Raw genomic sequence first — 12,623 nt, forward strand, 5'->3', positions numbered from 1 at the left:
AGCCCTTGGGATGCATGTGTGCTGTGGGAGGTGGGTGGGGGCATGAGGGTGGCTCACTGGCACAGCCCTTGGGATGCATGCGTGCTGTGGGAGGTGGGTGGGGGCATGGAGGTGGCTCACTGGCACAGCCCTTGGGATGCATGTGTGCTGTGGGAGGTGGGTGGGGGCATGGAGGTGGCTCACTGGCACAGCCCTTGGATGCATGTGTGCTGTGGGAGGTGGGTGGGGTGGCTCACTGGCACAGCCCTTGGGATGCTTGTGTGCTGTGGGAGGTGGGTGGGGGCATGAGGGTGGCTCACTGGCACAGCCCTTGGGATGCATGTGTGCTGTGGGAGGTGGGTGGGGGCATGGAGGTGGCTCACTGGCACAGCCCTTGGATGCATGTGTGCTGTGGGAGGTGGGTGGGGGGCTGGGGTGGCTCACTGGCACAGCCCTTGGGATGCATGTGTGCTGTGGGAGGTGGGTGGGGGCATGAGGGTGGCTCACTGGCACAGCCCTTGGATGCTTGTGTGCTGTGGGAGGTGGGTGGGGGCATGAGGGTGGCTCACTGGCACAGCCCTTGGATGCATGTGTGCTGTGGGAGGTGGGTGGGGGCATGAGGGTGGCTCACTGGCACAACCCTTGGGATGCATGTTTGCTGTGGGAGGTGGGTGGGGGCATGAGGGTGGCTCACTGGCACAACCCTTGGGATGCATGTTTGCTGTGGGAGGTGGGTGGGGTGGCTCACTGGCACAGCCCTTGGGATGCTTGTGTGCTGTGGGAGGTGGGTGTGGGGCTGGGGTGGCTCACTGGCACAGACCTTGGGATGCATGTGTGCTGTGGGAGGTGGGTGGGGGCATGGAGGTGGCTCACTGGCACTGCCCTTGGGATGCATGTGTGCTGTGGGAGGTGGGTGGGGGCATGGGGGTGGCTCACTGGCACAGCCCCTGGGATGCATGTGTGCTGCGGGAGGTGGGTGGGGGCATGGAGGTGGCTCACTGGCACAGCCCTTGGGATGCATGTGTGCTGTGGGAGGTGGGTGGGGGCATGAGGGTGGCTCACTGGCACAGCCCTTGGATGCATGTGTGCTGTGGGAGGTGGGTGGGGGCATGAGGGTGGCTCACTGGCACAGCCCTTGGGATGCATGTGTGCTGTGGGAGGTGGGTGGGGGCATGAGGGTGGCTCACTGGCACAGCCCTTGGGATGCATGCGTGCTGTGGGAGGTGGGTGGGGGCATGGAGGTGGCTCACTGGCACAGCCCTTGGGATGCATGTGTGCTGTGGGAGGTGGGTGGGGGCATGGAGGTGGCTCACTGGCACAGCCCTTGGATGCATGTGTGCTGTGGGAGGTGGGTGGGGTGGCTCACTGGCACAGCCCTTGGGATGCTTGTGTGCTGTGGGAGGTGGGTGGGGGCATGAGGGTGGCTCACTGGCACAGCCCTTGGGATGCATGTGTGCTGTGGGAGGTGGGTGGGAGCATGGAGGTGGCTCACTGGCACAGCCCTTGGATGCATGTGTGCTGTGGGAGGTGGGTGGGGGGCTGGGGTGGCTCACTGGCACAGCCCTTGGGATGCATGTGTGCTGTGGGAGGTGGGTGGGGGCATGAGGGTGGCTCACTGGCACAGCCCTTGGATGCATGTGTGCTGTGGGAGGTTGGTGGGGGCATGAGGGTGGCTCACTGGCACAGCCCTTGGGATGCATGTGTGCTGTGGGAGGTGGGTGGGGGCATGAGGGTGGCTCACTGGCACAGCCCTTGGGATGCATGCGTGCTGTGGGAGGTGGGTGGGGGCATGAGGGTGGCTCACTGGCACAGCCCTTGGATGCATGTGTGCTGTGGGAGGTGGGTGGGGGCATGAGGGTGGCTCACTGGCACAGCCCTTGGATGCATGTGTGCTGTGGGAGGTGGGTGGGGGCATGAGGGTGGCTCACTGGCACAACCCTTGGGATGCATGTTTGCTGTGGGAGGTGGGTGGGGTGGCTCACTGGCACAGCCCTTGGGATGCTTGTGTGCTGTGGGAGGTGGGTGGGGGGCTGGGGTGGCTCACTGGCACAGCCCTTGGGATGCATGTCTGCTGTGGGAGGTGGGTGGGGGCATGGAGGTGGCTCACTGGCACTGCCCTTGGGATGCATGTGTGCTGTGGGAGGTGGGTGGGGGCATGGGGGTGGCTCACTGGCACAGCCCTTGGGATGCATGTGTGCTGTGGGAGGTGGGTGGGGGCATGGAGGTGGCTCACTGGCACAGCCCTTGGGATGCATGTGTGCTGTGGGAGGTGGGTGGGGGCATGGAGGTGGCTCACTGGCACAGCCCTTGGGATGCATGTGTGCTGTGGGAGGTGGGTGGGGGCATGAGGGTGGCTCACTGGCACAGCCCTTGGATGCATGTGTGCTGTGGGAGGTGGGTGGGGGCATGAGGGTGGCTCACTGGCACAGCCCTTGGGATGCATGCGTGCTGTGGGAGGTGGGTGGGGGCATGAGGGTAGCTCACTGGCACAGCCCTTGGGATGCATGCGTGCTGTGGGAGGTGGGTGGGGGCATGGAGGTGGCTCACTGGCACAGCCTTTGGGATGCATGTGTGCTGTGGGAGGTGGGTGGGGGCATGGAGGTGGCTCACTGGCACAGCCCTTGGATGCATGTGTGCTGTGGGAGGTGGGTGGGGGCATGAGGGTGGCTCACTGGCACAGCCCTTGGGATGCATGTGTGCTGTGGGAGGTGGGTGGGGGCATGGAGGTGGCTCACTGGCACAGCCCTTGGATGCATGTGTGCTGTGGGAGGTGGGTGGGGGGCTGGGGTGGCTCACTGGCAAAGCCCTTGGGATGCATGTGTGCTGTGGGAGGTGGGTGGGGGCATGAGGGTGGCTCACTGGCACAGCCCTTGGATGCATGTGTGCTGTGGGAGGTGGGTGGGGGCATGAGGGTGGCTCACTGGCACAGCCCTTGGATGCATGTGTGCTGTGGGAGGTGGGTGGGGGCATGAGGGTGGCTCACTGGCACAGCCCTTGGATGCATGTGTGCTGTGGGAGGTGGGTGGGGGCATGAGGGTGGCTCACTGGCACAGCCCTTGGGATGCATGTGTGCTGTGGGAGGTGGGTGGGGGGCTGGGGTGGCTCACTGGCACAGCCCTTGGGATGCATGTGTGCTGTGGGAGGTGGGTGGGGGCATGAGGGTGGCTCTCTGGCACTGCCCTTGGATGCATGTGTGCTGTGGGAGGTGGGTGGGGGCATGAGGGTGGCTCACTGGCACAGCCCTTGGATGCATGTGTGCTGTGGGAGGTGGGTGGGGGCATGAGGGTGGCTCACTGGCACAGCCCTTGGATGCATGTGTGCTGTGGGAGGTGGGTGGGGGCATGAGGGTGGCTCACTGGCACAGCCCTTGGGATGCATGTGTGCTGTGGGAGGTGGGTGGGGGGCTGGGGTGGCTCACTGGCACAGCCCTTGGGATGCATGTGTGCTGTGGGAGGTGGGTGGGGGCATGAGGGTGGCTCTCTGGCACTGCCCTTGGATGCATGTGTGGTGTGGGGGGTGGGTGGGGGCATGAGGGTGGCTAACTGGCACAGCCCTTGGATGCATGTGTGCTGTGGAAGGTGGGTGGGGGCATGAGGGTGGCTCACTGGCACAGCCCTTGGATGCATGTGTGCTGCGGGAGGTGGGTGGGGGCATGAGGGTGGCTCACTGGCACAGCCCTTGGATGCATGTGTGCTGCGGGAGGTGGGTGGGGGCATGAGGGTGGCTCACTGCCACAGCCCTTGGATGCATGTGTGCTGTGGGAGGTGGGTGGGGGCATGAGGGTGGCTCACTGGCACAGCCCTTGGATGCATGTGTGCTGTGGGAGGTGGGTGGGGGCATGAGGGTGGCTCACTGGCACAGCCCTTGGATGCATGTGTGCTGTGGGAGGTGGGTGGGGGCTGGGTTGGCTCACTGGCACAGCCCTTGGGATGCATGTGTGCTGTGGGAGGTGGGTGGGGGCATGAGGGTGGCTCACTGGCACAGCCCTTGGATGCATGTGTGCTGTGGGAGGTGGGTGGGGGCATGAGGGTGGCTCACTGGCACAGCCCTTGGGATGCATGTGTGCTGTGGGAGGTGGGTGGGGGGCTGGGGTGGCTCACTGGCACAGCCCTTGGGATGCATGTGTGCTGTGGGAGGTGGGTGGGGGCATGAGGGTGGCTCTCTGGCACTGCCCTTGGATGCATGTGTGCTGTGGGAGGTGGGTGGGGGCATGAGGGTGGCTCACTAGCACAGCCCTTGGATGCATGTGTGCTGTGGGAGGTGGGTGGGGGCATGAGGGTGGCTCACTGGCACAGCCCTTGGATGCATGTGTGCTGTGGGAGGTGGGTGGGGGCATGAGGGTGGCTCACTGGCACAGCCCTGGGAGGTGGGTGGGGGCATGAGGGTGGCTCACTGGCACAGCCCTTGGATGCATGTGTGCTGTGGGAGGTGGGTGGGGGCTGGGGTGGCTCACTGGCACAGCCCTTGGGATGCATGTGTGCTGTGGGAGGTGGGTGGGGGCATGAGGGTGGCTCATTGGCACAGCCCTTGGATGCATGTGTGCTGTGGGAGGTGGGTGGGGGCATGGAGGTGACTCACTGGCACAGCCCTTGGGATGCATGTGTGCTGTGGGAGGTGGGTGGGGGGCTGGGGTGGCTCACTGGCACAGCCCTTGGGATGCATGTGTGCTGTGGGAGGTGGGTGGGGGCATGAGGGTGGCTCACTGGCACAGCCCTTGGATGCATGTGTGCTGTGGGAGGTGGGTGGGGGCATGAGGGTGGCTCACTGGCACAGCCCTTGGGATGCATGTGTGCTGTGGGAGGTGGGTGGGGGCATGAGGGTGGCTCACTGGCACAGCCCTTGGGATGCATGCGTGCTGTGGGAGGTGGGTGGGGGCATGGAGGTGGCTCACTGGCACAGCCCTTGGGATGCATGTGTGCTGTGGGAGGTGGGTGGGGGCATGGAGGTGGCTCACTGGCACAGCCCTTGGATGCATGTGTGCTGTGGGAGGTGGGTGGGGTGGCTCACTGGCACAGCCCTTGGGATGCTTGTGTGCTGTGGGAGGTGGGTGGGGGCATGAGGGTGGCTCACTGGCACAGCCCTTGGGATGCATGTGTGCTGTGGGAGGTGGGTGGGAGCATGGAGGTGGCTCACTGGCACAGCCCTTGGATGCATGTGTGCTGTGGGAGGTGGGTGGGGGGCTGGGGTGGCTCACTGGCACAGCCCTTGGGATGCATGTGTGCTGTGGGAGGTGGGTGGGGGCATGAGGGTGGCTCACTGGCACAGCCCTTGGATGCATGTGTGCTGTGGGAGGTTGGTGGGGGCATGAGGGTGGCTCACTGGCACAGCCCTTGGGATGCATGTGTGCTGTGGGAGGTGGGTGGGGGCATGAGGGTGGCTCACTGGCACAGCCCTTGGGATGCATGCGTGCTGTGGGAGGTGGGTGGGGGCATGAGGGTGGCTCACTGGCACAGCCCTTGGATGCATGTGTGCTGTGGGAGGTGGGTGGGGGCATGAGGGTGGCTCACTGGCACAGCCCTTGGATGCATGTGTGCTGTGGGAGGTGGGTGGGGGCATGAGGGTGGCTCACTGGCACAACCCTTGGGATGCATGTTTGCTGTGGGAGGTGGGTGGGGTGGCTCACTGGCACAGCCCTTGGGATGCTTGTGTGCTGTGGGAGGTGGGTGGGGGGCTGGGGTGGCTCACTGGCACAGCCCTTGGGATGCATGTCTGCTGTGGGAGGTGGGTGGGGGCATGGAGGTGGCTCACTGGCACTGCCCTTGGGATGCATGTGTGCTGTGGGAGGTGGGTGGGGGCATGGGGGTGGCTCACTGGCACAGCCCTTGGGATGCATGTGTGCTGTGGGAGGTGGGTGGGGGCATGGAGGTGGCTCACTGGCACAGCCCTTGGGATGCATGTGTGCTGTGGGAGGTGGGTGGGGGCATGGAGGTGGCTCACTGGCACAGCCCTTGGGATGCATGTGTGCTGTGGGAGGTGGGTGGGGGCATGAGGGTGGCTCACTGGCACAGCCCTTGGATGCATGTGTGCTGTGGGAGGTGGGTGGGGGCATGAGGGTGGCTCACTGGCACAGCCCTTGGGATGCATGCGTGCTGTGGGAGGTGGGTGGGGGCATGAGGGTGGCTCACTGGCACAGCCCTTGGGATGCATGCGTGCTGTGGGAGGTGGGTGGGGGCATGGAGGTGGCTCACTGGCACAGCCCTTGGGATGCATGTGTGCTGTGGGAGGTGGGTGGGGGCATGGAGGTGGCTCACTGGCACAGCCCTTGGATGCATGTGTGCTGTGGGAGGTGGGTGGGGGCATGAGGGTGGCTCACTGGCACAGCCCTTGGGATGCATGTGTGCTGTGGGAGGTGGGTGGGGGCATGGAGGTGGCTCACTGGCACAGCCCTTGGATGCATGTGTGCTGTGGGAGGTGGGTGGGGGGCTGGGGTGGCTCACTGGCAAAGCCCTTGGGATGCATGTGTGCTGTGGGAGGTGGGTGGGGGCATGAGGGTGGCTCACTGGCACAGCCCTTGGATGCATGTGTGCTGTGGGAGGTGGGTGGGGGCATGAGGGTGGCTCACTGGCACAGCCCTTGGATGCATGTGTGCTGTGGGAGGTGGGTGGGGGCATGAGGGTGGCTCACTGGCACAGCCCTTGGATGCATGTGTGCTGTGGGAGGTGGGTGGGGGGCTGGGGTGGCTCACTGGCAAAGCCCTTGGGATGCATGTGTGCTGTGGGAGGTGGGTGGGGGCATGAGGGTGGCTCACTGGCACAGCCCTTGGATGCATGTGTGCTGTGGGAGGTGGGTGGGGGCATGAGGGTGGCTCACTGGCACAGCCCTTGGATGCATGTGTGCTGTGGGAGGTGGGTGGGGGCATGAGGGTGGCTCACTGGCACAGCCCTTGGATGCATGTGTGCTGTGGGAGGTGGGTGGGGGCATGAGGGTGGCTCACTGGCACAGCCCTTGGGATGCATGTGTGCTGTGGGAGGTGGGTGGGGGGCTGGGGTGGCTCACTGGCACAGCCCTTGGGATGCATGTGTGCTGTGGGAGGTGGGTGGGGGCATGAGGGTGGCTCTCTGGCACTGCCCTTGGATGCATGTGTGCTGTGGGAGGTGGGTGGGGGCATGAGGGTGGCTCACTGGCACATCCCTTGGATGCATGTGTGCTGTGGGAGGTGGGTGGGGGCATGAGGGTGGCTCACTGGCACAGCCCTTGGATGCATGTGTGCTGTGGGAGGTGGGTGGGGGCATGAGGGTGGCTCACTGGCACAGCCCTTGGGATGCATGTGTGCTGTGGGAGGTGGGTGGGGGGCTGGGGTGGCTCACTGGCACAGCCCTTGGGATGCATGTGTGCTGTGGGAGGTGGGTGGGGGCATGAGGGTGGCTCTCTGGCACTGCCCTTGGATGCATGTGTGCTGTGGGGGGTGGGTGGGGGCATGAGGGTGGCTCACTGGCACAGCCCTTGGATGCATGTGTGCTGTGGAAGGTGGGTGGGGGCATGAGGGTGGCTCACTGGCACAGCCCTTGGATGCATGTGTGCTGCGGGAGGTGGGTGGGGGCATGAGGGTGGCTCACTGGCACAGCCCTTGGATGCATGTGTGCTGCGGGAGGTGGGTGGGGGCATGAGGGTGGCTCACTGCCACAGCCCTTGGATGCATGTGTGCTGTGGGAGGTGGGTGGGGGCATGAGGGTGGCTCACTGGCACAGCCCTTGGATGCATGTGTGCTGTGGGAGGTGGGTGGGGGCATGAGGGTGGCTCACTGGCACAGCCCTTGGATGCATGTGTGCTGTGGGAGGTGGGTGGGGGCTGGGTTGGCTCACTGGCACAGCCCTTGGGATGCATGTGTGCTGTGGGAGGTGGGTGGGGGCATGAGGGTGGCTCACTGGCACAGCCCTTGGATGCATGTGTGCTGTGGGAGGTGGGTGGGGGCATGAGGGTGGCTCACTGGCACAGCCCTTGGGATGCATGTGTGCTGTGGGAGGTGGGTGGGGGGCTGGGGTGGCTCACTGGCACAGCCCTTGGGATGCATGTGTGCTGTGGGAGGTGGGTGGGGGCATGAGGGTGGCTCTCTGGCACTGCCCTTGGATGCATGTGTGCTGTGGGAGGTGGGTGGGGGCATGAGGGTGGCTCACTAGCACAGCCCTTGGATGCATGTGTGCTGTGGGAGGTGGGTGGGGGCATGAGGGTGGCTCACTGGCACAGCCCTTGGATGCATGTGTGCTGTGGGAGGTGGGTGGGGGCATGAGGGTGGCTCACTGGCACAGCCCTGGGAGGTGGGTGGGGGCATGAGGGTGGCTCACTGGCACAGCCCTTGGATGCATGTGTGCTGTGGGAGGTGGGTGGGGGCTGGGGTGGCTCACTGGCACAGCCCTTGGGATGCATGTGTGCTGTGGGAGGTGGGTGGGGGCATGAGGGTGGCTCATTGGCACAGCCCTTGGATGCATGTGTGCTGTGGGAGGTGGGTGGGGGCATGGAGGTGACTCACTGGCACAGCCCTTGGGATGCATGTGTGCTGTGGGAGGTGGGTGGGGGGCTGGGGTGGCTCACTGGCACAGCCGTTGGGATGCATGTGTGCTGTGGGAGGTGGGTGGGGGCATGAGGGTGGCTCACTGGCACAGCCCTTGGATGCATGTGTGCTGTGGGAGGTGGGTGGGGGCATGAGGGTGGCTCACTGGCACAGCCCTTGGGATGCATGTGTGCTGTGGGAGGTGGGTGGGGGCATGAGGGTGGCTCACTGGCACAGCCCTTGGGATGCATGCGTGCTGTGGGAGGTGGGTGGGGGCATGGAGGTGGCTCACTGGCACAGCCCTTGGGATGCATGTGTGCTGTGGGAGGTGGGTGGGGGCATGGAGGTGGCTCACTGGCACAGCCCTTGGATGCATGTGTGCTGTGGGAGGTGGGTGGGGTGGCTCACTGGCACAGCCCTTGGGATGCTTGTGTGCTGTGGGAGGTGGGTGGGGGCATGAGGGTGGCTCACTGGCACAGCCCTTGGGATGCATGTGTGCTGTGGGAGGTGGGTGGGAGCATGGAGGTGGCTCACTGGCACAGCCCTTGGATGCATGTGTGCTGTGGGAGGTGGGTGGGGGGCTGGGGTGGCTCACTGGCACAGCCCTTGGGATGCATGTGTGCTGTGGGAGGTGGGTGGGGGCATGAGGGTGGCTCACTGGCACAGCCCTTGGATGCATGTGTGCTGTGGGAGGTTGGTGGGGGCATGAGGGTGGCTCACTGGCACAGCCCTTGGGATGCATGTGTGCTGTGGGAGGTGGGTGGGGGCATGAGGGTGGCTCACTGGCACAGCCCTTGGGATGCATGCGTGCTGTGGGAGGTGGGTGGGGGCATGAGGGTGGCTCACTGGCACAGCCCTTGGATGCATGTGTGCTGTGGGAGGTGGGTGGGGGCATGAGGGTGGCTCACTGGCACAGCCCTTGGATGCATGTGTGCTGTGGGAGGTGGGTGGGGGCATGAGGGTGGCTCACTGGCACAACCCTTGGGATGCATGTTTGCTGTGGGAGGTGGGTGGGGTGGCTCACTGGCACAGCCCTTGGGATGCTTGTGTGCTGTGGGAGGTGGGTGGGGGGCTGGGGTGGCTCACTGGCACAGCCCTTGGGATGCATGTCTGCTGTGGGAGGTGGGTGGGGGCATGGAGGTGGCTCACTGGCACTGCCCTTGGGATGCATGTGTGCTGTGGGAGGTGGGTGGGGGCATGGGGGTGGCTCACTGGCACAGCCCTTGGGATGCATGTGTGCTGTGGGAGGTGGGTGGGGGCATGGAGGTGGCTCACTGGCACAGCCCTTGGGATGCATGTGTGCTGTGGGAGGTGGGTGGGGGCATGGAGGTGGCTCACTGGCACAGCCCTTGGGATGCATGTGTGCTGTGGGAGGTGGGTGGGGGCATGAGGGTGGCTCACTGGCACAGCCCTTGGATGCATGTGTGCTGTGGGAGGTGGGTGGGGGCATGAGGGTGGCTCACTGGCACAGCCCTTGGGATGCATGCGTGCTGTGGGAGGTGGGTGGGGGCATGAGGGTGGCTCACTGGCACAGCCCTTGGGATGCATGCGTGCTGTGGGAGGTGGGTGGGGGCATGGAGGTGGCTTACTGGCACAGCCCTTGGGATGCATGTGTGCTGTGGGAGGTGGGTGGGGGCATGGAGGTGGCTCACTGGCACAGCCCTTGGATGCATGTGTGCTGTGGGAGGTGGGTGGGGGCATGAGGGTGGCTCACTGGCACAGCCCTTGGGATGCATGTGTGCTGTGGGAGGTGGGTGGGGGCATGGAGGTGGCTCACTGGCACAGCCCTTGGATGCATGTGTGCTGTGGGAGGTGGGTGGGGGGCTGGGGTGGCTCACTGGCAAAGCCCTTGGGATGCATGTGTGCTGTGGGAGGTGGGTGGGGGCATGAGGGTGGCTCACTGGCACAGCCCTTGGATGCATGTGTGCTGTGGGAGGTGGGTGGGGGCATGAGGGTGGCTCACTGGCACAGCCCTTGGATGCATGTGTGCTGTGGGAGGTGGGTGGGGGCATGAGGGTGGCTCACTGGCACAGCCCTTGGATGCATGTGTGCTGTGGGAGGTGGGTGGGGGCATGAGGGTGGCTCACTGGCACAGCCCTTGGGATGCATGTGTGCTGTGGGAGGTGGGTGGGGGGCTGGGGTGGCTCACTGGCACAGCCCTTGGGATGCATGTGTGCTGTGGGAGGTGGGTGGGGGCATGAGGGTGGCTCTCTGGCACTGCCCTTGGATGCATGTGTGCTGTGGGAGGTGGGTGGGGGCATGAGGGTGGCTCACTGGCACAGCCCTTGGATGCATGTGTGCTGTGGGAGGTGGGTGGGGGCATGAGGGTGGCTCACTGGCACAGCCCTTGGATGCATGTGTGCTGTGGGAGGTGGGTGGGGGCATGAGGGTGGCTCACTGGCACAGCCCTTGGGATGCATGTGTGCTGTGGGAGGTGGGTGGGGGGCTGGGGTGGCTCACTGGCACAGCCCTTGGGATGCATGTGTGCTGTGGGAGGTGGGTGGGGGCATGAGGGTGGCTCTCTGGCACTGCCCTTGGATGCATGTGTGCTGTGGGGGGTGGGTGGGGGCATGAGGGTGGCTCACTGGCACAGCCCTTGGATGCATGTGTGCTGTGGAAGGTGGGTGGGGGCATGAGGGTGGCTCACTGGCACAGCCCTTGGATGCATGTGTGCTGCGGGAGGTGGGTGGGGGCATGAGGGTGGCTCACTGGCACAGCCCTTGGATGCATGTGTGCTGCGGGAGGTGGGTGGGGGCATGAGGGTGGCTCACTGCCACAGCCCTTGGATGCATGTGTGCTGTGGGAGGTGGGTGGGGGCATGAGGGTGGCTCACTGGCACAGCCCTTGGATGCATGTGTGCTGTGGGAGGTGGGTGGGGGCATGAGGGTGGCTCACTGGCACAGCCCTTGGATGCATGTGTGCTGTGGGAGGTGGGTGGGGGCTGGGTTGGCTCACTGGCACAGCCCTTGGGATGCATGTGTGCTGTGGGAGGTGGGTGGGGGCATGAGGGTGGCTCACTGGCACAGCCCTTGGATGCATGTGTGCTGTGGGAGGTGGGTGGGGGCATGAGGGTGGCTCACTGGCACAGCCCTTGGGATGCATGTGTGCTGTGGGAGGTGGGTGGGGGGCTGGGGTGGCTCACTGGCACAGCCCTTGGGATGCATGTGTGCTGTGGGAGGTGGGTGGGGGCATGAGGGTGGCTCTCTGGCACTGCCCTTGGATGCATGTGTGCTGTGGGAGGTGGGTGGGGGCATGAGGGTGGCTCACTGGCACAGCCCTTGGATGCATGTGTGCTGTGGGAGGTGGGTGGGGGCATGAGGGTGGCTCACTGGCACAGCCCTTGGATGCATGTGTGCTGTGGGAGGTGGGTGGGGGCATGAGGGTGGCTCACTGGCACAGCCCTGGGAGGTGGGTGGGGGCATGAGGGTGGCTCACTGGCACAGCCCTTGGATGCATGTGTGCTGTGGGAGGTGGGTGGGGGCTGGGGTGGCTCACTGGCACAGCCCTTGGGATGCATGTGTGCTGTGGGAGGTGGGTGGGGGCATGAGGGTGGCTCATTGGCACAGCCCTTGGATGCATGTGTGCTGTGGGAGGTGGGTGGGGGCATGGAGGTGACTCACTGGCACAGCCCTTGGGATGCATGTGTGCTGTGGGAGGTGGGTGGGGGGCTGGGGTGGCTCACTGGCACAGCCCTTGGGATGCATGTGTGCTGTGGGAGGTGGGTGGGGGCATGGAGGTGGCTCACTGGCACAGCCCTTGGGATGCATGTGTGCTGTGGGAGGTGGGTGGGGGTCTGGGGTGGCTCACTGGCACAGCCCTTGGGATGCATGTGTGCTGTGGGAGGTGGGTGGGGGGCTGGGGTGGCTCACTGGCACAGCCCTTGGGATGCATGTGTGCTGTGGGAGGTGGGTGGGGGCTGGGGTGGCTCACTGACACAGCCCTTGGGATGCATGTGTGCTGTGGGAGGTGGGTGGGGGCATGAGGGTGGCTCATTGGCATAGCCCATGGATGCATGTGTGCTGTGGGAGGTGGGTGGGGGCATGGAGGTGGCTCACTGGCACAGACCTTGGGATGCATGTGTGCTGTGGGAGGTGGGTGGGGGGCTGGGGTGGCTCACTGGCACAGCCCTTGGGATGCATGTGTGCTGTGGGAGGTG

The 12,623-nt window shown here is 65.1% G+C and overlaps 1 protein-coding gene across 5 annotated transcripts in view; it reads right to left on the reverse strand.

Annotated features, from left to right (window-relative positions):
* The window catches only part of LOXL3 (lysyl oxidase like 3), a 476,927-nt gene that overhangs the window by 78,919 nt on the left and 385,385 nt on the right, over positions 1-12,623 (reverse strand). The gene's annotated exons all lie outside the window — the stretch shown is intronic.

This window comes from Ambystoma mexicanum, chromosome 6q, assembly GCF_040938575.1.
Source record: "Ambystoma mexicanum isolate Mex_15411 chromosome 6q, UKY_AmexF1_1, whole genome shotgun sequence".
NCBI classification, from domain to species: domain Eukaryota; kingdom Metazoa; phylum Chordata; class Amphibia; order Caudata; family Ambystomatidae; genus Ambystoma; species Ambystoma mexicanum.